We start from the raw sequence: 23,841 nt of genomic DNA, 5'->3' as shown, positions 1-23,841 counted from the left end.
TCATGAAATCATGTTGTTATGAATTTGTGAGTGCGGATTCCGAAACCCTAGTGCTTCGTCATAGATTTCAAACACTTTAAATTGCTCATGCTTTTGCTTTTTCATTCAAACAAAAAAATCTCTCAAAAATTGGGAACTAGATTAGGGTTTAATTAATTCAGATTTAAAATTGCTTTCAAGAATACAATTCCCCGTGGGTTCGACCTCGCACTTGCAATCCATTAACTACAATTGATTCATGCACTTACGAGTTAAATAAATTTGCACAACAAGTTTTTGGCGCCATTGCCGGGGAATTGTTCAATTTTTGAAAACAATTTATGTTTAAATTAGTTTTATTCTTCTACTAGTTATAATTAGGATTTTATTTTTCTGCAATTTGTTTTGTTTTAATCTTGTTACTAATAAAAAAAAAAAAAGATTTTTTTTTTGTTTTTGTTTTTGTTTTTTTTTTTTTGTTTTGTTTGTGTTACAATTCTGCTGCAACCACCTTCTGCATGCCCCTGTTAATGCGATCGATCGCAACCCTGCTACGATCGAGCGCACTTGTGGCCAAGACAGCAAATCAAGTGCACCTGCTCTCATCAACTACTTCATCTCATTTGTACACTAACTCAAGTGCGATCGAGCGCACATCAGCACGATCAAGCGCACTCACAACAAAGGCAGCAATCGCAACAGTTCAGTAGATTTTAGCCAAAATATTTTGGTCCCTTTTTGTGAGTTTTTCGTTTCTATTTAAATTAATTTATGCTTGCAATTGTGTTTAGTTAGTTTAATATAAATTAATTTAGTTCAATTCATTTCATTTTTTAGTTTGTTAGTTTCTTAAGTTGTTAGGTTGTTAGTTCCTATTTGCACATTCGGTCATAGATCTTTAAATCTGGAGTTAAACAATTTTGATCCCGAAATTGAAAGAACGGCGAGAGAGAATCTAAGACAGCCACCAAACTCACCCACCAATTCTCAAAGTTCCGAGTCTGATTTGGAAAAGTCTGTTAAGATGGGAGAACGAAATCAACCTAGATCCCTTAGGGAGCTATTCGTACCCAATATTTGTCAATTGTACTGAATACCTCTCAATGTGAGGGTTTCTCATATTATATAGGAATTGTCTAGCTAATTACAGGCTGTATCTCAGCGATTACAGCAATCTAGGAGAACAAATAAGGCAACTAAAATCTACCGATTAATTACAAGATACTATAGCTATAATACAAAAATATACCATAACTAGAAAAGACTAGTTATGGCTAAATATATATATCATATCTGACTGACATCCCCCCTCAAATTGAGGTTGGTCGATCAAGAAGCATCAATTTGCCCACAAGGAACTAATGATGCGGTCGTGTCATTGCCTTTGTGAATACATCAGCTATCTGGAGATCAGTGGAAACATGAGGAAGAGAGCTAACACGAGTGTCCAAGGCTTCTCGAATAGAATGACAGTCTACCTCAATATGCTTCGTACGTTCATGGTAAACAGGATTAGCAGCTATTTGAATGGCACTAGTATTATCTGCATGGAGAGGAGTAGAATCAGATTGAGAAAAACCAAGCTTAGCTAGAAGCCCACGAAGCCAGACAATCTCAGAACAAGCAGCAGACATTGCCCGGTATTCGGATTCAGTAGATGATTTAGAAACACGAGCCTGTTTCTTAGTCATCCAATAAATCAAAGAATCACCAAGAAACATACACCAAGCCGTGACAGACCGCCGAGTATCAGGACATCCGGCCCAATCCGGATCACTATAAGCAACAAGGCGAAGAAGAGAGCCGGTTGGAAAGAACAACCCACAGCTAGGTGACCCCCGAAGATAGAGAATGATACGGCAAACCGCAGCTAAATGAAGATGGCGTGGAGTTTGCATAAATTGGCTAACCTGCTGGACAGCGAAGGAAATATCAGGCCGAGTAATAGTCAAATAGTTCAAGCTGCCTACCAACTGTCGGAACACAGTAGGATCAGAAAGAAGATCACCTTCCTCATTGCGATATTTAACATTAAGCTCCATAGGAGTATCCACCGAAGAAGAATCCTGAAGACCAGCCAGGCGAATCAAGTCCTGGGTATATTTGTGTTGATTCAAGAATATACCTGAAGAATCGGTATGCACCTCCAACCCCAAAAAATACGTAAGAGGACCACGGTCTTTCATATGAAAAGAAGCCTGAAGATCCTGCTTGAGATGGCCAATCAAACTAGAGTCAGTGCCAGTAATGACAACATCATCCACATACACAAGTAAAAGAATGAGACCAGTCGGAGTCTTGCAAAGAAACAAAGAGGAGTCATATTGGCTTTGGACAAAGGAGAAGCGAAGCAGTGTAGACCTGAATTTTTCAAACCATGCCCGGGGAGCCTGTTTTAAGCCTTAGAGAGACCGCTTTAACTTACACACAGCTGCAGATGGAGAAGAAAACAAACCCGAAGGAGGAGTCATGTAAATATCCTCTTTGAGATCACCATGAAGAAAAGCATTTTTGACGTCCATCTGGTGAAGCGGCCAGCCTTGGGAGGCGGCAATAGAAATAACCGTACGCACTGTGGTCATCTTCGCTACCGGAGCAAATGTCTCCTCATAGTCCACCCCATATTCTTGTCTGTTCCCAAGAGCAACTAATCGTGCCTTATACCGATCCAGAGTCCCATCAGAGCGGAGCTTAATCGAGTAAACCCATTTACAACCGATGGCTTTAACATTAGAAGGACAAGGAACCACCTCCCATGTCTGATTGTCCTGGAGAGCCTGAAGTTCCTCATCCATCGCTTTTCGCCAACATTCATGTTTAACGGCCTCGGCAAAACATGTAGGGATGGAAATAGAAGACAAAGTAGCATTAAAAGAAGTGTGAGAAAAACCATACCGATCAGGAGGACGTGATACTCGGGCAGATCGTCGAGGACCAGGCTCAGGCGGCATGGGAGAACTGATCGAACCTGTCTCGGATGACAAATCAATCTCCGGAGAAGTTGTCAGAACAGGTTCAGTTGAAGGGTCAGTCTCGAAAAGGGGCAAAGTTGGTAGACGTCGAGTATACACAATTCCAGGTTTGAATCGTTTAGGGAGAGGAGTCAATTCATCAAAACACGGTAGAATACTAATTTCAGGCAATGACTCAACATGTGTAGAAAAGAAACATTGATTCTCAAAGAAAACAACATTACGAGATATACGAAATTTGTTAGAACATGAATCATAGCAAACATAACCCTTGTATGAAATATTATAACCCATAAATGCACATTTAATAGACTGAGCAGAGAGTTTGTGACGTTCATGAGAAGGTAAATGAACAAAACAAACACATCCAAACGTATGCAGATTAAGATAGCTAGGATGCTGATGATACAAACGATAGTAAGGAGAATCAAAATTCAAGACCTGAGAGGGTAGTCTATTAATTAAGTAAACTGCAGTAGATAATGCCTCAACCCAAAATTTAGATGGAATGGATGACTCAAGCAATAAGGTGCGAACAACGTCCAAGTGATGTCGGTTCTTTCGTTCCGCCACCCCATTTTGCTGAGGAGTATAAGGACAAGAGCGCTGAGAGACAATTCCTTTGTGTTGTAAGAAATCATGAAATTCGTGGGACATGTATTCTCCACCAGAATCAGACCTCAAAATCTTAATACCTGTAGAAAATTGATTCTTAATATATGCTACAAAGGTCTTACAAACAGACAAGACCTCAGATTTAGCTCGAAGAAAATAGACCCAAGTATAACGACAGAAATCATCTATGAATGTCACAAAATATTTATATCGAGCATGAGAAATGACAGGAGAAATGCCCCATACATCACTATGCACAATATCAAAGCATTTTGTAGCACGACTACCATGAGAAGAAAAGGAAAGTGTCTTACTCTTACCAAGTTTGCAAACAGAATAGTCAAATGACAAATTTTTAGAAACTCGTTCTTTATTGCCTAACAAACCAGAATTTAACATATGAGACAAAATAACAGAGTTTGGATGACCCAAACGTTTGTGCCATACTTCGTTTGGAGTGTTAACTGTCATACAAGCCAAAGATAAACAACTACGAATTGAAAAGTGCAGTGGAAATAGTCTGCCAACTTTAGGCCCCTTCGCGAGTATCTTCCCCGACACCTGATCCTGCACAAGACAACCATCATGAGAGAAATGGATATCACAGTTTTTCTCAACTAACTAGCCAACTGAAATAAGATTATTAGAAAGTCCAGGAGACACATAAATATCTCGGAATGAAGGATTGATATCTCCTACTTCATTAATAGCTAAATGACTCCCATTAGCTACTTGAATATGAGATGAACCAAGATATGGATGAACATTGCAAAGAGTATCAGATGATCTGGTCATGGATGCAGCAGAATCAATAAGCCAAGACTTATACGGAGTAGTACCATTACCTTGGAGCCCTAAGGCGGAAAAGGCTAACATAATCATCTGCTGGACCATTTCAGGAGTAAGAACAGACGATCCGACCGCAGAAGAAGACGCTGAGGACATCACTAGAACGGAAGAGGTGTTCACTGCAGCTTGATAGGCGGTAGCTTGGCGGTTCTGAGGCCGAATGGGACATTCTTTGATAAAGTGGCCTTGTTTCTTACAGTAATTACAAGATTTCTTTGCACAATTGGCAGCAATATGACCATACTCCTTGCAGCTGAAACACTGGACCTTGCGCACATCCTTACCCTTCCCTTTCCCATAGGCAGCATAGGCTACTGGATTCGGGTTGGAATCTTGCTAGAACGTAGCCTGTGTGAGAAGACGCTGCTCCTCGCGAAGTAACTCTCCAAAACAAACATCCAAAGATGGAGAAGGATCCCGATTCATTAAATTTGAGCGAATAACCTCAAATTCAGAGCGCAATTTCATCAGGAATTGATCTCTCTTGCTTTGTTCATGAACCGCCTGAACAGCAGAGAGAGATGCAGCAGGTACCTTCGCATAAACCATATTAGAAAATTCTCCCCACAAATTTTGAAAACCAGAAAAATACTCCGGAATGGAGAGAATGCCTTGAGTGTAACTAGCAATCTCATATTCCAGCTGAAAATGGTGTGCGGTATTGTCCTGATGATAAACTTTCAACAAATACTCCCACATAGTCTTCGCAGTCTTATAGGGCCTCAGATTGAGCACAATAAGAGGATCAACAGACCCTTAGATCCAAGACATCACACGTGCATCCCTAACCTTCCACATAGCCAACTCCTTAGTTTTCGTAGGAGCTGGATCACTACCGTCAATATGGCCCCACAACTCTTTTCCCGTAACAAATAATTGAAACTGGAATTCCCAAGCAGAATAATTTTTTCCAGTAAATCAAACCCCAAAAGCCTCGCTAGAAGACATGATGAAATAAGAAAATTAGAAATTAAAACACTTGATAAAGGAGTAACAGGTCCACCAGATCTATTGGACAGCAAGCCCAAGTCCACACAAGTCAAACACCAATCAGCAACCCCAAACAGCAACAATGCCCAAGCAAAGCAAGCCCAAAGTTACCAGCAACTCAGCAAGTCCAAGCCCAGCAAACAGCAATCAGCAACCCCGAACAGCAAGTCCAAACTAGCCAGCCTAGCAAGTCCAAGCCCAACAAAGCCCAAGCCCAAAAAACACAATTTTAGGAACCCAAACTAAACATCAACCCAAACCAACAGCACCACAAACAGAAAACCCGACAGCCCAAATCGCACAATTTCAGCAACCTAATTCGCCGATAGCCCAACTCGCCGGAAACACCACGCTGACCGCACGGTGCCGACAGCACCACGCCGATAACACCCAACTCACCGAAAACTCCACGCTCAGCGCACCACGCCGACAGCACCACGCCGATAACACCACAAATTGCCGAAAGACCACGTCTGCACAGAATCTGCTGACAACCACCACAGATCACCGGGAACCCTCCAAGACTACATAGAACCTACCGACAGCCGCCAAGGATTCTCCACAATCCAAGAAACTGCTGAATAGCAGTTTAGAACCCACTAGAATGATCGACAACTCCCCTGAACAAAAAACAGCAACCCAGTCCCACCCCAAGCTTGACAATTCCTACGCCCCTCAACAAGTAACTGAAAACAACCCTAATTTAGATGATGGCTCTGATACCATGTCAATTGTACTAAATACCTCTCAATGTGAGGGTTTCTCATATTATATAGGAATTGTCTAGCTAATTACAGGTTGTAGCTCAGCGATTACAACAATCTAGGAGAACAAATAAGGCAACTAAAATCTACCTATTAATTACAAGATACTATAGCTATAATACAAAAATATACCATAACTAGAAAGATTAATTATGGCTAAAGATATATATCATATCTGACTGACAATATTACCAACACACCGTCGTGTATAGTGTTGCCAGCTACTCGCTTCGAGCTGAAGCCGAGTACGATAAGTCACCTTCCTACATTTAGAGGATTTGAGAATGAGGATCCGGATTTTCATGTGAGGATTTTTTTGGAAATTTGCAAAATTGTTAATACGCAAAATGCCCCTACAGAAGTGGTGCGTCTTTGGTTATTCCCTCTGTCCCTACATGATAGGGCGAAATCCTGGCTACTCAACAATAGACCTGGATCTATCACTTCTTGGGATATGCTACAATGCAAATTTTACCACAAGTTCTTCCCAATTTCCAAAATCAATAACCTCCGTCTACAAATCACCAATTTCAAATTGAAAGAAGGGGAAAGATTCACTGGTAGCTAGGAGAAGTTTAAAGAGCTTACTATAAAATGCCCACCCCACGGGTTTGAGAATGAGGTGTTTGTTCAAATTTTCTACAGGGGACTAACACCAAGTGAGCGAAACTCGCTTGAGACTATGAACGGTAGGGAATTTTTAAGTCTTTCTGGGGATGAAGCCTATAAAACATTGGATGAAATGGTTGAACGAGTACAACAATGGGATTTTCAAAATAGTCAAGATAGTTGGGACAAACAACAACCCGCTCCCAAGATAGGAGGCATCTATGAGGTGAGGAACGATGCTAAATTAAGAAAGGAATTGAAGGTTCTTAGGCATCAATTTGATACTATGGTCTTAAACAAACCAGTGAATGCAGCAGATACTTACCAAGTTGATTCATGCGGGTTATGTGATAGTGAAACGCACTTCACTCGAAACTGTCCAACTCTATCAACAGAGTACCCAACTAAGCATGTAAATGCCTTCAATGAGTATAGAAAACCCACAACTGGACCATTTTCTGAAACTTACAATCCAGGGTGGTGGAATCACCCCAATTTTTCTTGGAAGCAGAATCAGCCATTGAACCAAGGAGGTACCTCCACTCAAACTCAGAATCAGTACCGGCCATCTCACCAAGCTCAACCACCTATTCATCAGTCCACCACTCAAGTGCCACAGCCTGCACCACAATCATCACTCGAAGACATGATGAAAACATAAATAGAAGAGCTCAAGAATTCCAACTCCCAAGCTATACAAGAGCTCAAGAATTCCAGCTCCCAAGCTATACAAGAGCTAAAAGGTTTTACCAATCAAGCTGTACAGGAACTGAGGAATTCCAACATGGCTAATGGCAGAGACATACAAGAACTTAAGCAGGCCATAATCAAGGTAGAAGGACAAGTTGGCCAAATAGCAAATCAAGAGGGGGAAAGAGAAAGAGGGAAGTTCCCTCGTCAACCTATGCCTAACCCAAAAGGGCAATATGTGATTGGAAGTTCCTCTGCCTCTACGCATGGTCAAGAGCATGTACAAGCCATCACCACTTTGAGGTTAGGCAAACAAGTGGATAATCAAGTGGTCATGCCTGAAGAAGCCACTGAGGCTGCAGAGGAGAAGGAAAACCAGGACAAGCCTGCGGAAGACACAGGACCAGACATTGCCATTCCAATTGTTGAGGACCTTTCCAGAAAGTATATACCCAAAGCTCCGTATCCAGAAAGATTGATAGTGCCAAAGAAAAGCTCGATGTTTGATGATATTTTGGAAGTGTTCAAGCAAGTGCAGATAAACATTCCCTTCCTAGATGCCATCCAACAAGTGCCTTCTTATGCCAATTTTCTAAAGGATTTGGTCACCATCAAGAGGAAGACGAATGTCCCCAAGAAAGCTTTCTTGACTAAGCAGGTCAGCCCTACCTTGCAATACAAGATGCCTGCAAAGTATAAGGACCCTGGATGTCCTACCATTGCTTGCAAGATTGGTAATAATCGAGTTGAAAAAGCTCTGTTGGATTTGGGGGCCAGTGTAAATCTACCACCATATTCAGTATATGTTCAGCTGGGATTGGGAGAGTCGAAATCCACTTCAATTACACTTCAGTTAGCTAACAGATCTGTTAAGGTTCCAAGGGGAATTATTGAAGATGTGCCGATCAAAGTTGATAAGTTCTACTACCCTGTGGACTTCATCATCTTAGATACAGAGACAGATAATGCAAAAATTCAAGTTCCAATCATATTAGGGCGTCCTTTTTTAGCTACGGCTAATGTCCTAATCAACTGTAGAACTGGAGTCATGAAGATATCATTTGGAAACATGACAGTGGAGCTGAACATCTTTGATATCAGTAGGCAACCATTTGAGTATGAGGAGGTAAGAAGCACATGCTTAATTGAGGAGATAGTAGAGAAAACTATCAATGAACCAGATATTGAAGAACCCTTGGGAGAATGCCTGATTGCACTGAGAAGTGACATGGAACTGGGCACACTATTGGAACAAGCTGATGCCTTGTTAGATTGAACTCCTGAGATAGAAAAAGAGATTGTAGAAATTACTTTGACATCATCCCCTGATCCATCTTCATTAGCAGCTGAACCTGTCAAGTGGGAATTGAAGCCTCTACCAAACACCCTAAAGTACAAGTATCTAGATCCTACAGAATCTCTGCCAGTGATCATTGCTGCCGACCTGGATAGTGATCAGGAACAGAAGCTACTAGAAGTTTTGAGAGAGCATAAAGAAGCAATCGGGTGGTCACTAGAAGATATCAAAGGAATCAACCCTACAGTAGTGATGCATAAGATTCATTTGGACGAAAATGCTAAAACTTCTCGCGAGCCACAAAGAGGGTTGAATCCGGCCATGCAAGAGGTAGTTCGAGCGAAGGTAATTAAACTTCTGGATGCGGGAATCATATACCCAATCTCTGACAACAAATGGCTGAGTCCCATTCATGTGGTGCCGAAGAAGTCAGGGATTATAGCTATTAAGAACATGGAAAATGAGTTGGTCCCCACTCGTGTGTAGTCAGGATGGAGAGTGTGCATTGACTACAGGAAGATAAATGCCGTGACAAGAAAAGACCATTTTCCTCTACCTTTCATCGATCAAATGTTGGAGAGATTGGCTGACCATGAGTACTATTGTTTTCTTGATGGCTACTCCGGCTATAACCAAATTCCACTGGACCCCGAAGATCTAGAGAAGACTACTTTCACTTGTCCTTTCGGTACGTTTGCCTATCGCCGTATGCCATTTGGATTATGTAATGCACCCGCCACTTTTCAGCGGTGCATGATCAGCATCTTTTCAGATATGGTTGAACGTCCTGGAGATTTTCATGGATGACTTCTCAGTCTTCGGTTCATCATTTGGGGAGTGTGAACATCATCTTATATTGGTGCTGATACGGTGTAAGGAGAAGAATCTGGTTCTGAATTGGGAAAAATGCCACTTTATGGTGAAACAACGAATTGTTTTGGGGCATGTAATTTCCCACAAAGGTATCAAGGTTGACAGAGCTGAGGTTGATCTGATCTCTAACCTTCCACCCCTGCGGACTGTTAAGAAGATTCGGTCATTTCTGGGACATGCTAGGTTCTACAGAAGATTCATCAAGGACTTCAGCAAGATAGCAAGACATCTATGTAATCTACTGGCAAAAGATGTTCCTTTTGATTTCAATGAAAAGTGCCAGACAGCCTTTGAGATTCTGAAAGAGACCTTAACTTCTACACCAATCATTCAGCCACCTAATTGGGGGGTTCCGTTGGAGATCAATGTGTGATGCCTCCGATTATGCCGTGGGGGCCGTTTTCGGTCAGCGAGTAGAGAAGATTCTGCATGTCATATACTATGCCAGCAAGACTCTAAATGACGCACAACTCAACTACTCCACCACTGAAAAAGAGTTGTTGGCTGTAGTGTTTGCTCTGGATAAGTTTAGATCTTACTTGCTAGGGTCTAAAGTCTTAGTCTACTCGGATCATGCCGCAATAATATATCTTTTGTCAAAGAAAGATGCTAAATCTCGTCTCATCCGGTGGATTTTGTTGCTGCAAGAGTTTGATATTGAAATTCGGAACAGGAAGGGTTCCACGAATGTGGGTGCTGACCGTCTATCCAGGCTGGTTGTGGACTTCAATGAAAATGCTGTGCCAATGGCTGAGACGTTCCCTGATGAACAACTTATGTGCATCTTTCAAACTCCTGCACCATGGTTCGCAGACATAGTGAATTACTTTGTCACTACCCAGATGCCATCACATTGGACTAGGCAAGACAGATTAAAATTATTGGCTGAGGCGAAGTACTTCTTTTAGGATGATCCTTACCTATTCAAATACTGCCCAGATCAGATTATAAGCAGATGCATTCCTGAAAATGACCAGCAAAATGTCCTATCTTTTTACCATGATCATGCATGTGGAGGCCACTTCAGCTCTAAAAGGACCGCGATGAAGATTCTTCAAAGTGGATTCTATTGGTCCTCCATCTTTCATGATGCCCATGCCTACTGTTCAGCCTGTGATAGATGCCAGAAGTTGGAGAGCATTGGAAGAAGGAATATAATGCCGTTAAACCCGATCCTTATTGTGGAGCTGTTTGATCTTTGGGGCATCGATTTCATGGGGCGCTTCCATAGTTCTTATTGGTATCTTTTCATCCTTGTGGCAGTGGATTATGTTTCCAAATGGGTGGAGGCCATTGCCTGCAACACTAATGATCACAGACTCGTGTTGCAATTTTTGAAGGAAAATGTGTTCGCATGTTTTGGGACACCATGTGCCATCATCAGTGGTGGGGGGAAGTATTTCTGCAACCGATATTTTGAGCAAGTCATGAAGAAGTATGGTATTACTCATAAAGTTGCAACTCCCTACCATCCCCAGACAAGTGGGTAAGTTGAGATATCAAACAAAGAAATCAAGAGGATATTAGAAAAGACGGTGAACCCGACGAGGAAGGACTAGTCTCTTCGTCTCAATGACGCTCTGTGGGCATACCGGACTGCATTCAAGACTCCATTTGGCATGTCTCCCTACCGACTAGTTATAAGTGTCAAATATTGCATATTTGGACCCCTTTATTTACATTAGTTAATCCTTTAGCTGTGTCGTTATTTAATATTTTGTGTTAGTTTTGTGTTTTTAGTGTTTTGTAGGTCATTGAAGAAAAACTGCAGCTTTAAAGGGAAAAATGCGAAGTTTGGAAGAAAGCATACTTTGAGAAGACCTAGATTGTGTGGTTAAGTATAACCAAATCTAAGGAAAGGTTAAATCAGATTAAAGTTCAGATTGGATAAGATTTCGGATCGGATTCAAATTCAAATTCTGCACATGTCTTAGTATTTTGATCATAACTCTCCGTTCAAAAATCGTATTGAAGTGATTCAAACGGCATTGGAAAGCTAGCTCAAAATACTACAATTTGTTGTGAAATAGGATTTTCGTAATTCGTACAGTTACTATGCCAAAATCGTCCCGCAATTAAAGGACACAAATCTGGACGAATCCTATTCCGATTTCAGACTTCTATTTTGACTGGGAGACAGACCTCCGAATTATCTAAGTTTACTTGGGCTTCTAGGACTTCCCTAAGCTTATAAATAGACTTCTTTGCATTCAAGAAAATATACACAATCCCAGAGAGCAAAATTCTTTTGTTTAGTTTTTCTTTAGGTTTAGGTTTAGGTTTAGGTTTAGATTTTATTTTTATGTGGAGCTAAATTCCCAACTAAGGTTGGGGATGAAGCCTCACCGATGAAGAACATCAATACTTTTATGTAAGTTTTTATTCTTCTGATTTTATTGGGTTTTATATTTCAATTATTTTACTTCTAATCAATTGTATGGAGTGATTCTTGGATATCTCTTGTGATTCAAGGATACATTTGATGATTTGAGATAATTTCATATGATTGATTGCTTGGCTTTTAACTCATAAAAATTGGATATCCCTTGTGATTTGTTCTACGGATACATCTGGTGTTTCAATTGAATTTGGATTCCTTTTGTGATTTGGTCAATGAATGGATACATGGGATGGTTTTGATTAATTCTTTGAAGCATAGTAAAACATATCTATGATTTAATTTGTGAGAACTTCGGATTAATATTGATGAACATAAAGTATGTTGTTATGATTTGGTGAGTGTGAATTCCCAAACCTTAGTACCTTTATCCTTAGATTTACTTATTTTATTTAGTTTATGTTTATCATTTAATTTTCAAAACTCAAAAATCAAAACCCTTTTGGAACTAGATTAGGATTTAATTAGTTTAGATATAAATTGCTCTTTCAAAAATACAATTCTCTGTGGGATCAACCTCGCACTTGCAATCCATTAAACTACAATCGATTCGTGCACTTGCGAGTTAAAGAAATTTGCACATCAAGTTTTTGGCGCCGTTGCCGGGGAATTGTTCAATTTTTTAAACCAATTTATTTCTAAATTAGTTTTATTCTTCTACTAGTTATAATTAGGATTTTATTTTTCTGCAATTTGTTTTGTTTTATTCGGGTTACTAATAAAAAAAATATATATATTGTTCTTGTTGTTTTTTGTTTTGTTTGGCTTGTTTTACAGTTCTGCCGCAGCACCTTCCGCACATCAGCGCGATCAAGCGCACTCATAGCAAAAGCAGCAGTTCCGTAGATCTTTGCCAAAAATTTATTTTTGGTCATTTTTGTGAGTTTTTAAATTTTAGTTTTATTTTATTTTTTGTTAGTTAGTTGTTTTATTTTATTTTTTATTTTTTTTTAAAAAAAAATGGTTAATGTTATACATGGGAAATCTGCATGCTAAAAAGTGAAGGGGAAGCATGAATTTTCATTGTAATGATTTTAATGCCTCTCCTAGTTATAAGACACCAGCTTCTACTAACTCCCCTAAAATTTTTTACCCACATGAGCCATGTTCATACTGCTCCAATCTTTATCATCATTATAGTGATTGTCCATCCTGGGAACAAGTTTCTAATTTTCCATATGAGCAAATAAACACTAGTTTCTTCAGTCCAGGATTTGATTCAAATTCCAATTTTTATAACCCGGACTGGAGCAACCAATTTGATTTCTCAGGATCAGCTCAGACTATAGGAAATTATGCTCACCAATTTCATGAATTGCACCATTCAGAATATCCACAGTTCGATCATCAAGCTCAACCTCCTATTTATCAATCCATTACTCAAGTATCACAGCCTGCACCACAGTCATCATTGGAAGCCATGATGAAAACACTAATAGAAAAAGTCGACCAGTCCAACTCCCAAGCTATACAAGAGCTCAAGAATTCGAACTCCCAAGCTATACAAGAGCTCAAGAATTCCAACTCCCAAGCTATACAAGAGCTAAAAGGTTTTACCAATCAAGCTATACAGGAGCTGAGGAATTCCAACATGGCTAATGGTAGAGACATACAAGAACTTAAGCAGGCCATGACCAAGATAGAAGGACAGATCGGTCATCTAGTTGCTGACTTCAACAGAATAGAGGAAGAAGAGCTTCAAAGTCAGCTGATGGCTGAAAGGCACTACATGATGGATGAGGATGATTCCGAAAATTCTTATCATGAGCATGCCCAAGTCACCATCACACTTGAGAGTGAGTAAATTGTGGATAACAAAGAGGAGGAAGAGAAAGATGAGCAAGTTGAGCATCTTGAGCAAGTTGAGCACCATGAGAATAGTGAGCCCCCAATGGATCCTAATCTGCCCAGTGACATGGAAGTGAGTACTGAAGCTCCTGCCTGCATCACTGTCCCTCTTGAGACACATCAAGAGCCCAAAGCTTCAGCGCCTAAATATCTCAAAGAGCCATCTTATGTCAAGATACTCAAGGACTTGTGCACACAAGCACACAAATCTAGGAACCACTTTCCTAAAAAGATCCTTCGAAGCAAGAAATTCTACATAAGATGGCGAAACATCCTTCCAGAGGGGTATGAAGTTTTGAAGAAGAAGGGGTGGAAGAGATTAGTTGGACATCCGCATGATAGGGGGAAGCACTGTAAAGTTTTCTCCTCCAGTTTATTTTCTGCACTTCACTCCAAAAATTCTTTCTTTCCTTTTCCATTACATGTTAATTTTATTTGTTTTTTGTTTCTAACAGCAATTAATCTTTTGATATTGTTTCTATGAAAAAAATATTGCTGTTAGTTTTTATTGACAGGTGTTTTGGTGTTTAAGTTTGGGGGACGCCCTAGCCTTGTTCACACTCAGATTTCTTTATTTCCGGTAATGTATTTCTATACTACACATTGAGGGCAATGTGTAATTCAAGTTTGGGGGTATGGAAAAACACTTTGTCTATTTATTTTTGTTTTTATTTGTTTATTTTTATTTGTCACTTTGTGTTAAAAAAAATTTGAAAAAAAAAAAAAAAATTGTGCTATGTTGTTGTCAAGTTTGAGTTAAACTATAACTGTGATTTGCATTTCATTAGCTTGCTTAAAGGGTTGAACATCATCATTATGTAATTAGAAGTTTGAGTCCTTTGACTTATTTTTGGGTAAAAGAGATTTCACTTGTTTTGAAATAAATTTTTATGAGCACATTAGCATGTTTTCTGTGAGGTATGATATTTGAGCTTAAGCTTGTTCTCTTTGAGATTTGTTGGATGACCTATTGATGAATAACCATTGGCTTGCAAGATATATATATAAAAAAAAAAAAAATAAATAAATAAATAAATAAAGAGAAGGAAAAAGAAAATAAAGATTATGTTGAGTTTTTCACTGAGTAACCGGACCTCTTGCCTCGTTAAGCATTGAGTGTTCGCGTCAAAAGGTGTGAAGTTCAGTGTTAATTTATGATATGGCTAATCTGACTTCGTAGCCTTTTTGACTTAAGTTAATAAGCCCTTAGAGATGTTCTACATCTAGTGCCCAAAAGCCACCTGGCTTGGGAGTCATTGGCCTAACACTTGTTACATGAGTCAATTAGAAAGCTTAAGGGAGTTAGACATTGCAAAGCCTATTAAAAAAAAAAAAATGCATATCTTGCCTCGGTTGTTTCATTTGTTAGGGATTCTTTCAAATTTTATGGAACTTGTCTTGAGTTTAAGCAGAAAGCTTCATGATTGTATGCTAATTACACTTTACACTTTTTAGAACATATGAGGTCTCAATTGTCCATTTATGAGTAATTTGATTTTGGATTTCCTTTTGACTGTTATTATGGTGTTTGTCTTTTTAAGTTTGCTCATGAATAAGAACCATGGTTCATGTGAAACTTCTTTCTTATTAACAACATAGTGCACAGTGTTTGTGGGTATCATTCCTGTTAAGCCCTCACGAGACTTCACTCGTCCACTAGGGATGCCTAGGGGTTTACAAGGCTTGTTGCATATGCTAAATGCAATCGTCTCTCCCACGAAAGAGGATTTATGTTTCTTGCTTTCATTTTATTTTTTGTTTTGTTTTGCTAAGGGACTAGCAAAATGTAAGTTTGGGGGTGTTTGATAAGTGTCAAATATTGCATATTTGGACCCCTTTATTTACATTAGTTAATCCTTTAGCTGTGTCGTTATTTAATATTTTGTGTTAGTTTTGTGTTTTTAGTGTTTTGTAGGTCATTGAAAAAAAACTGCAGCTTTAAAGGGAAAAATGCGAAGTTTGGAAGAAAGCATACTTTGAGAAGACCTAGATTGTGTGGTTAAGTATAACCAAATCTAAGGAAAGGTTAAATCAGATTAAAGTTCAGATTGGATAAGATTTCGGATCGGATTCAAATTCAGATTCTGCACACGTCTTAGTATTTTGATCATAACTCTCCGCTCAAATATCGTATTGAAGTGATTCAAACGGCATTGGAAAGCTAGCTCAAAATACTACAATTTGTTATGAAATAGGATTTTCGTAATTCGTACAGTTACTATGTCAAAATCGTCCCGCAATTAAAGGACACAAATCTGGACGAATCCTATTCCGATTTCAGACTTCTATTTTGACTGGGAGACAGACCTCCGAATTATCTAAGTTTACTTGGGCTTCTAGGACTTCCCTAAGCTTATAAATAGACTTCTTTGCATTCAAGAAAATATACACAATCCCAGAGAGCAAAATTCTTTTGTTTAGTTTTTCTTTAGGTTTAGGTTTAGGTTTAGATTTTATTTTTATGTGGAGCTAAATTCCCAACTAAGGTTGGGGATGAAGCCTCACCGATGAAGAACATCAATACTTTTATGTAAGTTTTTATTCTTCTGATTTTATTGGGTTTTATATTTCAATTGTTTTACTTCTAATCAATTGTATGGAGTGATTCTTGGATATCTCTTGTGATTCAAGGATACATTTGATGATTTGAGATAATTTCATATGATTGATTGCTTGGCTTTTAACTCATAAAAATTGGATATCCCTTGTGATTTGTTCTACGGATACATTTGGTGTTTCAATTGAATTTGGATTCCTTTTGTGATTTGGTCAATGAATGGATACATGGGATGGTTTTGATTAATTCTTTGAAGCATAGTAAAACATATCTATGATTTAATTTGTGAGAACTTCGGATTAATATTGATGAACATAAAGTATGTTGTTATGATTTGGTGAGTGTGAATTCCCAAACCTTAGTACCTTTATCCTTAGATTTACTTATTTTATTTAGTTTATGTTTATCATTTAATTTTCAAAACTCAAAAATCAAAACCCTTTTGGAACTAGATTAGGATTTAATTAGTTTAGATATAAATTGCTCTTTCAAAAATACAATTCTCTGTGGGATCGACCTCGCACTTGCAATCCATTAAACTACAATCGATTCGTGCACTTGCGAGTTAAATAAATTTGCACATCAACTAGTGTATGGCAAGGGTTGTCACCTCCCTGTGGAATTGGAGCACCGAGCATATTGGGCTATAAAGCAGCTGAATTTTAGTCTCACCAAGGTTGGTGATCAAAGGAAACTACAGCTAGATGAATTAGAAGAATTGAGGAATGATGCCTACGATTGTGCCAAGCTATACAAAGCTCAGATGAAGAAGATTCATGACCAAAACATTTTGAGAAGATCATTTGAAGTTGGTCAGAAAGTCCTCCTTTACAACTCACGTCTCAATCTGTTTCCAGGAAAGCTCAAATCCCGATGGACTGGACCATTCATAGTAAGTGCAGTTTCTACTCATGGAGCCATCGAGATCGAGGATCCTAAGAATGGAAGTACTCTCAAGGTCAATGGTCAGCGGTTGAAGCCGTTTTTGGAACTGGAAATTTCGGAGAGTGAGGAATTGCCTTTGGAAGATCCTACATCGTCTACTTAATCATCAGCGGTGAAAAGTCTGGTTGAAGACTGTAAACTTAGCGCTTATGGGAGGCATTCCTTTTTCTTTGGTATTTTTAGTCATATTTGTTTGTTTCGTTTATGTTCATTTTTGTTTTATTTTTTTGTTTTTCAGGACGAGTGTTGCCATGAGTAAGTTTGGGGGTCATCTTTTTGCTCACTCTGGTGCCTTATACCTGTTGGTATTGTATTTCTGCCTACATTGAGGACAATGTGTGATTCAATTTTGGGGGTATGAAAAAACATTTTGTCTGTTTATTTTTGTGCTTATTTGTTTATTTTAATTTAAAAAATAATAATAATAAATAAATAAATAAAATAAAATTGTTGTGTTTTTTTTGTTGTTTTGTTTGTGTTACAGTTCTGCCGCAACCACCTTCCACACGCCCCTGTTAGTGCGATCGATCATAGCCCTACTATGATCAAGCGCACTTGTGGCCAAGACAGCAAGTCAAGCGCACTTGCGCTCGTCAACTGCTGTATCTTCATTCGTACACTAACTCGAGTGCGATCGAGCGCACATTAGCACGATCGAGCGCACTCACAGCAAAGGCAACAACTACAACAGTTCAGTAGATTTGAGCCAAAATATTTTGGTCCTTTTCGTGAGTTTTTAGTTTTCGTTTAAATTAATTTTTGCTTGCAATTGTGTTTAGTTAGTTTAATATAATTTAATTTAGTTCAATTCATTTCACTTTTTAGTTTGTTAGTTTGTTAGGTTGTTAGGTTGTTAGTTCCTATTTGCATGTTCGGTCGTAGATCTTTAAATCTGGAGTTAAACAATTTTGATCCCAACTTTGTGATTCTTATTTGTAAGTACTCAATTTTACATTATGAATTCAATCTATCTTGTTTGTCTTTCAATAACATGAGAGGCTAAACCTTCAACTAAGGTCGAAGATAAAGCCTCACTTATGATTAGCTACTTTGTTTCATGTATGTAATAGTTCCCAATTTAATGGTTTAATTGCTCAATTGTTTTACTTCTAATCAATTGGATTGAATAATTCTTGGATATCTTTTGTGATTCAAAGATACACTTGATGATTTAAGATCATTCCATACAATTGATTGCTTGGTTTTCTTTGTTAAAAATTGGATTTCTCCTATGATTTATTCTCTGGATACAATTGATGTTTTGATAAAGATTGGATATTTTCTTGTGATTTACAGATACAGTTAATGATTTAATCGAATATTGGATTTCTTTTGTGGTTTGGGTTATGAATGGATACATGGGATCTTTTGATTAATTCTTTGAAGCAATAGTAAAACACACTTAAGATTTATATGTGAGAAATTTGGAGAATATTATAGATCATGAAATTATGTTGTTATGAATTTGTGAGTGCGGATTCTGAAACCTTAGTGCTTCATCATAAGATTTCAATCACTTTAAATTGCTCATGCTTTTGCTTTTTCATTCAAACAAAAAAATCTCTCGAAAATTGGGAACTAGATTAGGGTTTAATTAATTTAAATTTAAAATTGCTTTCAAGAATACAATTCCCTGTGGGTTCGACCTCTCACTTGCAATCCATTAACTAGAATTGATTCGTGCACTTGCGAGTTAAATAAATTTGCACAACAATAATAAATGACATGGGGGAGTCTATCAATATGCTACCCGAAAACAACTCCAACGGCATAGTTGAAGCGTCAGAATCTTCTTCAGAGCCCCGAATTCTTGCTTACAATCCTCATCAAATATGAATGGGGTCTCTTTCACCAACAATTTGCACAAAGGCCTGGTGATCTTGCTAAAGTCTTGGATGAATCGCCTGTAAAATATTGCATGGCCCAGAAAAGAATGAACCCCCTTCACCGTACGTGGGGGTGGAAGGTTGGAGATCAAATCCACCTTCGCTTTGTCAACCTCAATCCCATGATGAGAGATGACACGCCCTAGAACAATGCCTTGCTTCACCATGAAATGGCATTTCTCCCAATTAAGCACCAGGTTCTTCTCCTTGCACCGCACTAAAACCAAAGTGAGGCGGTGCAAACACTCCTCAAATGATGAACTGAAGACAATGAAGTCGTCCATGAAAATCTCCAAGAAACGCTCTACCATATCAGAAAAAATACCGATCATGCACCGCTGAAAACTAGTGGGTGCATTGCATAACCCAAAGGGCATGCAACGGTAGGCGAACGCCCCAAAAGGATAGGTAAACATCCTCTTCTCCTGATTTTTGGGGTCCATAGGAACCTAGTTATATCCAAAATAACCATCCAAGAAGCAATAGTACTCATGCCCAGCCAAGCGCTCCACCATCTGATCAATAAATGGAAGTAGAAAATGATCCTTCCTAGTGGCAGTATTCAACTTGCGATAGTCCATACACACTCTCCATCCTGACTAAACACGAGTTGGCACCAACTCTTCATCCATGTTCTTTACTATTGTCAATCCAGCCCGTTTTGGCACGACATAAATCAGGCTCAACCACTTGCTATCATAAATAGGGTATATAATACCTACATCCCGCAGCTGGATCACTTCAGCTCTCATGACTTCCTGCATAGTTGGGTTGAGCCTTCTCAGTGGCTCCCTCAATGGCTTGGCATTCCCTAAATGTATCTTGTGCATTACCACTGAGGGGCCGATCCCCTTGATTTCCTCAATAGTCTAGCCGAAAGCATCCTTGTACTCTCTTAAAACATCCAATAATTTCTCCTCTTGAGCATCAACCAAATCGGAAGCTATAATCATATGCAAAGAATATGCTGGACCTAGCAACTTATACTTAAGATTGTCCGGTAGAGGCTTAGGTTCCTTCTTAGGAGGCTTAGGTACTGTTGTCTCCTCCTTCTCACTGCTTACTACAGGAGCAGTCTCCGAAATCGCATCTGCCTGCTCAAGTAACTTGTCCAAATCCAAATCATCTCCAAACTAAGCAAGGCATGCCTCCAGGGGGTTGTCTATGCTTAATTCTTCAATAGTCTCCTCCATGATCTCCTCTATCAAGCATACATGTCTCACTTCATCATATTCCAGTGGTTGCTTGCTGATATCAAAAATTTTTAGCTCCACTGTCATATTTCTAAAGGAAATCTTCATTACCCCCATCCTACTATTAATCAGGGAGTTACCCATAGCTAAGAATGAACGCCCTAGGATTACCGGTATTTGAATCCCCACATTCTGAACTGGCTTTGTGTCTAGCACAATAAAATCCACGAGGAAATAAAACTTATCTACCTTGATCAAAATGTCCTCAATTATTCCCCGTGGCACCTTCACTGACATGTCAGCCGATTAGAGTGTCATCGATGAGGGCTTCAATTCCCCTATGCGACTGACTCCTATCATGCAAGAAATAGTAGGACGCCCAGGGTCCTTGTACTTGATGGGCAACTTGCATTGCAGGATTGAGCTAACCTACTTGGTCAGGAATGCCTTCTTTGGGACTTGGCATATGACGTCACTTGCTAGATGGTGTCCAAAAATGGGATATTGATTTGGACTTGCTTGAACACCTCCAGAATGTCCTCAAACTTCCCTCATTTCTTAGGAGCTCGCAACCTTTCAGGGTAAGGCGCTTTATGCACAAATGACCTAGGAGGATCCTCAACAGCTGGTGTGGCTTTAGATGGCTTAGCATCTCTCTTCTCCTTGTTGCCACTTTCTTACCCTTGTGGCACAGCCGGGTTCTCTTCAGGCAGAACCACTTGATTGTCCACTTGCCTCCCTGACCTCAGTGTGACAATCGATTGCACCTGCTCTTGCCTGTGCGTAGGTTCTGAAGAACTTCCAACCGCATACTGTCCCTCCGGGTTGGGCAGGGGCTGACTAGGGAACTTTCTCTTCTCTTTTTCACCCAAGTGACTTGTGATTTGACCCATCTGACACTCCAGCTTGGCAATCACTTGGGTGTTTACCATTGTCGCGCTCCTCACTTCACTGATGGATTGGCCGGTCATCTTCATGAAGTCCTTTAGAGTTTCCTCCAACGACTACAAAACTGATGCTGGCTAGACTGAGCGACCATGAGTTGGAACCAGTGGAAGAAATCAAGGAGGGTATTGATTGTGAGCATGATGAGGGGCTCCTCCCTGATTCACCGGTTGGTTCTACTTCCATGAGAAATTAGGGTGGTTCTGCCACCCTAGATTGTATGTCTCAGAGTATGGTCCATTTGACTACTTCTGATAGTCATTGAAAGCGTTCACTTGTTCCATAGGATACTCGACAAAAGCCGGCATAGATGGACAATTCTGTGCTAAGTGCATAGGACTAGCACAGATGGAACAACTATCAACATTGAAAGTGTTGGCAGTATTGATGGACTAGCCCACAACGAGAGCGTTGACCTTCTTGGTGATGGCATCTATCTTTATCCTCAAATCAGTGTCCTCCTTAATCTCATAGATGCCTCCTTTCTTAGGAGCACAAGTGGACCGGTCCCAACAACTCGAAAAATCCCACTACTATGAGTTGTCGGACAACTTGTCCAGTGCCTTATACGCTTCATCCCCCGTCAGACTTAAAAATACCCCTCGTTCATAGACTCGATCATGCTATGGCTGGATTGAGTCAATCCTTGGTAGAAGAACTGAACGAGGCTCCACTTCTCATATCTATGAGGAGGGCACTTTATCAGCAGATCCTTAAAACGCTCCCAACTTTCATAAAATTTCTCATCTTCTTCCTGAGTGAAAGAGCTAATCTCCTTACGGCTCTCATTCACTTTTGACATCGGGAAAAACTTGTTGTAAAACTTGCTTAACCAGATTTCCCATGATGTAATTGATCCGGGCGTGTTGGAGTCCAACCATGCCTTGGCTTTATCGTGCAGTGAGAAAGGGAAGAGTCTAAGGTGGACAGACTCTTCAGAAAAATTGTAAAATTTGAAAGTGGCACAAATGTCCTTGAATTTCTTTACATTACTGTAAGGATTTTCAAGTTCCAAGCCATGGAATGAGGGTAGGAGTTGGATGACATGTGGCTTGAGATCAAAATGGGTGGCATTGGTTGGTGGCAACACTATGCATGAAGGGGAGTTCGTCGCAACTGGTGTGAACAAATCCCTAAAGGATGAAGTGTAATCCACATTCCAAGCTCTAGCTTGCTCCACATTCTCAGCTCTCGTATCCTCATTCTCAACCCTAGGTTGCTCCACATTTCGGTGTATCTTATCTCCCATCTCAACTGGTGCTCTCCAATTTCTCCTAAGGTAACTATCAATGTCGGGATCTAAGGGTATCAACTCTAGATTCAAGGATCTCCAACCAAACATACACCAAACAAAAAATCTAAAATAAACTAACTAACAAGAAACGAAATATTCACAAAATGAGAAGAAAAAAAAAACAAAAACAACTATTCACAAAATAAATCAAAAAGAAAAAAATGAAAAACTTTCCTACATAGCTGTTGCTGGTGCGCTCGAGCGTAAGTGACTTGCGCTCGAGTGTATGCCTGCCTTGCGCTTAAGTGCAAGCTTGGAAAGATCGAGCGTAGATGCATGTGTTGCTTACTGACTTAGGCACACGTGCGCTCTAGCGTACTGAGGTGTGCTCAAGTGTCTTGTCAGGGACGAAAATTCACCGAAACTGCAAGCAAATCAAACAAAGAATTTTCTTTTCTTTTTTTATTGTTAGATAATCACAAAAACAAACAAAAATAAAATAAAATCGTGAAAAGAAAATAAAAATCTACCTAAACGAGTAGAAAAATAAAATCAATTTCACAAACAAACAAATCCCTGGCAACGGCGCCAAAAACTTGTTGTGAGTTTTAAATTACTCGCAAGCGCATGAGTCGTTTGCAATACAGTGTGTGTGCAAGTGCGAGGTCGATCCACAAGGAATTGTGTTGTGTAAATAAATTTCTATTTAAACTAATCATATTTTAACCTAGTTCCAAGTTTCATGATTTTGTTGTGCAAACAAAACATAAACTAAATGAAAACGAGTTTAACAATTGAATTAAAATACTAAGGCTTTTCGAATCAACCACACCAAATCGATACGACACACTTTCATGTTATTGTTCATAAATCCGAAGAATGATAAAAATCCAAATGTGATCTATTTTTTTCTAAACCCTATTAAAAGATTCAATGAATCCATTCGTTGTACAAATCACAACGAATATCCAGCTTAAACCAAATCATCCAATGTATCCGTCTATTCAACGAATCACAACGGATATCCGATTTAAATTGAATCATTCGACGTATCCATTAGATGAAACACATCGAATATCCAATTTTTTGCAAAGTAACAATCAATCACACAAATTTAATCACATAATTGAAATGAATATAAAACATCAAACTTTATTTAACTTTCAAAGTTGTATGAAAAATCACATGAAAGTATGA

The 23,841-nt window shown here is 39.2% G+C and overlaps 2 non-coding genes and 2 pseudogenes across 2 annotated transcripts; 2 read left to right on the top strand and 2 right to left on the bottom strand.

The window, feature by feature from the left end:
- Positions 1 to 4,095: 4,095 nt before the first annotated feature.
- LOC148585779 (uncharacterized) lies at positions 4,096 to 5,186 on the bottom strand (annotated as a pseudogene).
- Positions 5,187 to 6,674: 1,488 nt separating this feature from the next.
- LOC132183483 (small nucleolar RNA R71) lies at positions 6,675 to 6,781 on the bottom strand. The gene has a single exon (XR_009440447.2). It is a non-coding gene; the product is annotated as a small nucleolar RNA R71 (small nucleolar RNA).
- A 70-nt stretch (positions 6,782 to 6,851) lies between these two features.
- Positions 6,852 to 10,546, top strand: LOC148585778 (uncharacterized; annotated as a pseudogene).
- Positions 10,547 to 22,091: 11,545 nt separating this feature from the next.
- On the top strand, positions 22,092 to 22,194 carry LOC132183481 (small nucleolar RNA R71). Its single transcript, XR_009440445.1, has one exon. It is a non-coding gene; the product is annotated as a small nucleolar RNA R71 (small nucleolar RNA).
- Positions 22,195 to 23,841: the final 1,647 nt, after the last annotated feature.

The sequence above is a fragment of the Corylus avellana genome, chromosome 5, assembly GCF_965113065.1.
Source record: "Corylus avellana chromosome 5, dhCorAvel1.hap1.2, whole genome shotgun sequence".
In the NCBI taxonomy this organism is placed as follows: domain Eukaryota; kingdom Viridiplantae; phylum Streptophyta; class Magnoliopsida; order Fagales; family Betulaceae; genus Corylus; species Corylus avellana.
This window is presented reverse-complemented; position numbering and strand designations above follow the sequence as displayed.